General features: G+C 46.6%; 1 pseudogene; it reads left to right on the top strand.

Moving 5' to 3' along the window:
• Window positions 1-604: 604 nt before the first annotated feature.
• LOC117536005 lies at window positions 605-4,468 on the top strand (annotated as a pseudogene).
• The last annotated feature ends 732 nt before the right edge of the window (window positions 4,469-5,200 follow it).

Genomic DNA, 5,200 nt, shown 5'->3' with positions numbered 1-5,200 from the left:
CTTTTGTAGTTTTACTTGTAACAGAGTATTCCTACACTCTGGTACTTCTACTTCAACTCAAGTACAAGATCTGTGTACTTCTACTTTTACTCTAGTACAATATCTATACTTATACGAGCTCTGTTTATAGCCTATGAAAAAAACTATTAGAAAACGAAGGCTAAAGCTAACGTGAGCAGATAGTGACAATGTATGCTAGTTAGCTAGCTCAACGATTCCTTAAATAATATTGCGACGGAAAAACCTTTCAGTGCACATCACGCTCTGCCGCTCCAACAGGGAGCTCTGCTGTTCACCAGCAGTCCAGTCTGTGCCAAAGTGACTCCGCACAGTTACTGTTAACGAACGCACCGTAGGTAATTGTTGTAAGGTCTTATCATTGCATGTTAGTTCACCAGTCCACTAGGTGGCACTGTGACATTGAAGTTGTTGCCGTTCCATCAGCATAAAAGAGGAACTGGGGGCGATGTTGTTATGCTAAGTATGTGATGAACCGGAGTCGCAGCTCGGCGCTACCAGAAACCAATAAACTCCACCATGCTCACCAGAAGCCTCCTGTGAGTTACTACATAATGGCGACGAGGATAAAAGTACAGCAGATGCCTGGTGGAAATGCACACAAATGAGCGAGACTGTTGAGTGGCTACGTTAACGGCACCAAACACCGGACAGTGGTGTGAGCTAGAAGATGGCTGCGGCAATGGTAGGAAACACCGCTCCTTTTGATAGTCAATCCCAGACGTGGGAGGAATATTGTGAGGTTCTCCAATATTTCTTTGAAGCTAATGAGATCGAAGATGCAGGTCGGCAGAAAGCTATTTTGCTCAGTTCAGTTGGCAGTCAGACTTACAGCCTTATGAGGAACCTTATCAGCCAGGAGAGAAGACGTTTGATGAGCTTGTTCAGCTGCTGAAAGACCATTTCAACCCCAAACCCAGTGAAATTGTACAGCGCAACAAATGTAACTCAAGAAGTAGGAAGCTGGGAGAAACAGTCATGGAGTATGTTGCTGTGCTAAGGAAATTAGCACAAGATTGTAACTATGGAGACAAGTTACCAGAAATGCTGCGTGACAGGCTGGTCTGTGGGATTGGGGTGGATCGCATACAACGGCAATTGTTGTCAGAGCCGGATTTGACCTTCGACAGGGCACTGAAGCTGGCCCAGGCTATTGAGACAGCCAGCAAGGATGTGAGAGACTTACAGTCACTGGAGTCAGCACCCTCGCACATGAGAGCACCTGAGGCAGTGCACAAGATGACGGCAAGGCCAGACCCCAGTGAGCAGCAGCACCAGCATAAGGCTTGTTACAGGTGTGGCAGTGAGCAGCACATAGCTGGGGACTGTAGGTTTATTAAAGAAACCTGTCACAAGTGTGGGAAGATAGGCCATATTCAGAAAGTGTGTAGGTCAAAAGGCTCAGTTAGTGCTTCACAAGCAAAAGCTGGTGGAGTATATCAGAGATATAAGCATGTGAAAACTCAGGGAGCAAACTATGTCAGCCAGGGGGAGGGCAAAAAAGATGACATAGACACAGATGAGATCATGTTCACTTTGTACAAAGTGGAGGAAATAGACATACCGGCAGAGGAGCCATTTCTAGAAACACTGACTATTAACGAAACTGAAACACAGTTTGAAGTAGACTCAGGATGTGGGGTAACAGTGGTGAACCACTCAGTGTACAAAACCTTATGGAGGGGAGAGGTACCAGCCCTCCAACTGCAGAGTGAGACTCAGAACATACACAGGACATAGGGTAAATGTTTTGGGAGCAGCTATGGTAAAAGTGCAGCACAAACAGTCAGTAAAAAACCTACCGGTGGTAGTTGTGCCAGGGACGGGCCCTAGTCTAGTTGGCAGGAACTGGATTAAGAAGCTAGGTTTGCAGTGGAGACCGGAAAGCCAGATTCACCATGTCAGGGAAGAGACATTGGAGGAGGTACTTGGGGAATATGAGGAGGTTTTCAAAGAGGAACTAGGGACATTTAAAGGGCCCCCAGCTAAACTATATGTGGACAAGGAAGCAACCCCCAGGTTTTTTAAAGCTAGACCGGTCCCGTATGCAATGAGAGGAAGGGTTGAGGCCGAACTGGACCGTCTCCTAGCCTAGGAGATAATTGAACCGGTAAAATATGCAGAGTGGGCAGCGCCTGTGGTACCGGTGTTAAAACCAGATGACTCAGTAAGGTTGTGCGGTGATTACAAACTGACTGTAAATCGAGTATCAAAACTGGAGCAGTATCCAATTCCCAGAATTGAGGATTTGTTTGCCTGTATAACATGTCAAGAGCACCGAAATGTTCCGGCACCAGCTCCGTTACACCCCTGGGATTGGCCTGATAAGCCCTGGAGTCGTATTCATGTGGATTATGCTGGGCCATTCATGGGGAAGATGTTTTTTGTGCTCATCGATGCACACTCAAAATGGATGGATGTGGTTCCAGTCAATTCTGCCACTTCAGCCACTACAATTGAGTGCCTGCGTACCAGTTTCAGTAACCATGGACTGCCTGAATTGTTGGTGTCTGATAATGGCACCTGTTTCATCAGCAGAGAGTTCGAAGATTTCCTGAAAATAAAGGGTATCCGTCATGTGACCTCGGCACCCTATCACGCCTCCAGTAACGGGTTAGCAGAGAGAGGGGTACAGACATTTAAAAGGATGATGAAAAAATGTCCAGAAGGCACACTGACAGCCAAGGTAGCCAGAGTGTTATTTAGTTATCGTGTGACTCTTCAGACTACAACAGGTCTGTCACCAGCAGAGCTGCTTCTCGGGAGGAAGCTACGTTGCTGTTTGGATTCAATTCATCCAGATCTGTGCATGAAGGTGAAAGAAAAACAGGAAAGACAAATAAGAGATCATGACAAAAAGGCAAAGGGGCGCTGGTTCAAAACAGGAGACTCAGTGCTGACGAGAAACTTCAGTTTTGAACCCAAGTGGATTCCAGGAATCATAGAGTCAGTGACAGGGCCAGTGTCATATAAAGTGATGCTGGGTGATGGGAGAGTAGTCAGGAGACATGTGGATCAGATTCATGCTCACCACCAAAGACCAGAAAAAGACCATGAAAGACAACAGACTGACTCGACTCAGCTAAGTCAGGCAGCCGAAAAAGGAGAGACATGGCAGGGAGGTTGAGAGTGTGGTGCTCAGTGGGGACGAGTTGGAAGAGCCAGCAGCTACAGAAGCTGCAGCAGCAGAGAGGGTCCATGGAACTGTGGAAAATACAAGTCCAGGGAAGAGACAGTCAAAAAGAGAGACTAAGTTACCCAGTTACCTCAAAGACTTCCAGCTGAGCTAAGAAGGGAATAGATAATACTGTTGTGAGTCACCCGTTAGGTTTAATAAAAAATTGTTACAGTGTTACAATGTTCCTGTTGGATGTATATAACCTGCTTGAGGGGAAGGGGATGTTGTAAGGTCATATCATTGCATGTTAGTTCACCAGTTCACTAGGTGGCACTGTGACATTGAAGTTGTTGCCGTTCCATAAGCATAAAAGAGGAACTGGGGGCTATGTTGTTATGCTAAGTATGTGATGAACCGGAGTGACAGCTCGGTGCTACCAGAAACCAATAAACTCCACTATGCTCACCAGAAGCCTCCTGTGAGTTACTATAGTAATGTATTTGCTGAACCTGTTAGACCCTCATCCCTGAGCAGCAGAGTTCAGCCGACAGACCGGAAGACTCAAGCACACCGCTCGCGCTTCATATATTAAAAAATAACACCATGCCATGATGGCACATAACAGCTTGAGACCGCAGATTATTTAGGCGAATAAATAAAATGTAAATTATATTTGACGCAACTTTAGTTACATTTCCATGACTTTTCCAAAACTTTGGGAAAAATATTGTTTTCCATAACTTTTCCAGGGCCTGGAATTTGCATTTTGAATTTCCATGACTTTTCCAGGTTTTTAATGACCGTACGAAACCTGGACAACTTAGTGACTAGCTAGTTCTTCATGTGGGGGTTTAAAATGATGCACCAGCCAATCGGGTGGGAGAGCAGGTCATTACATTGGGAAGTGAGGGACCGCTGGCAAGTTGCTGCCGCGCCTCCTCCGTTGTCTGTCGATTGTTTCGTGTTGTTTCATCTCGATCTGTTGAATGTTGTCTTGTGCAATTGGAATCCAAACCCGTCTGCTACAAACCCGTCTGTCCCATCTAAGATTGTGACGATTCATTTAGCCGTTTAACAGTCTGTACACGCGCTAGTGCTACTGTGCTGTCACTCGGTAGCTTGAAGCTAGCCGCGCCGGTACACGGCTCACCGTGCTGGACTACTTGGTCTGTGCTCTCTTTCACCTGATAGCCTGATCTGGTGCGCCCTGCAAAGCACACCTGTTTGGATCTGTCCGCTGCCATTCTGCCAGCTCTCCTGGGTGCAAATCTCCGCCTGTGGATTGCTGCCAACACGAAGGCCACCCCACACAGGTTAGCCACTACCAGCTAACCTGTCACTTGTCCCAGCGCCATACGTCTGGTTTCTCCGCCTCGAGAGAAAACCTGCGGCTACAACCAACACAACTACTCGTCCGCCTCAGCAGTGCAGGTTTGTCGCTTCACTTCAACCATTTGGATCATCAAACCGCTGGATTACATTGTTTTTGTTTTTAACTCTCATCATGTGGATTTTTAAACTGCTCATATGGAGCGCTCTGTGTCTCATGGTAAAGAGCACGTCTCTACCGCTGCGTTACTCTGCAACGGAGCTGCACTGAATTTTCATCACTACTAACATCTGTATGTGCAATGTCCCCTACTGTTATCCTCTTAGGCGACTTTAACATCCACATTTACGACCCATCCAATGTTTTTGCAAATGATTTCATCTCACTCCTGGACTGCGTCGATATCACACAACATGTCAACCTTCCAACACCAAAGGTCACATACTGGACTTACTCTGCAGGACTGGTATCACTCCCATTAACCTTCATGTCATTGAATTCCCCATTTCTGACCATAAAGCTGTCATTTTGTATATCCATGCCCCCCTTTCCAAAGCCAAATAACAATGGTCCATCACCTTCAGAAACATTAAACACCTGCCCTGGCTCCCCTGAAAAAAAAAATCCACCACTGCCCTGCCCCCCACCTCCCTCACCACCTGCCTTGAGGACATCAGGAGCTGGATGAGCAGGGACTTACTGAAACTTAGCAGTAGCAAAACTGAGGCCCTGCT

The sequence above is a fragment of the Gymnodraco acuticeps genome, unplaced genomic scaffold (assembly GCF_902827175.1).
Source record: "Gymnodraco acuticeps unplaced genomic scaffold, fGymAcu1.1, whole genome shotgun sequence".
Classification (NCBI taxonomy): Eukaryota; Metazoa; Chordata; class Actinopteri; order Perciformes; family Bathydraconidae; genus Gymnodraco; species Gymnodraco acuticeps.
This window is presented reverse-complemented; position numbering and strand designations above follow the sequence as displayed.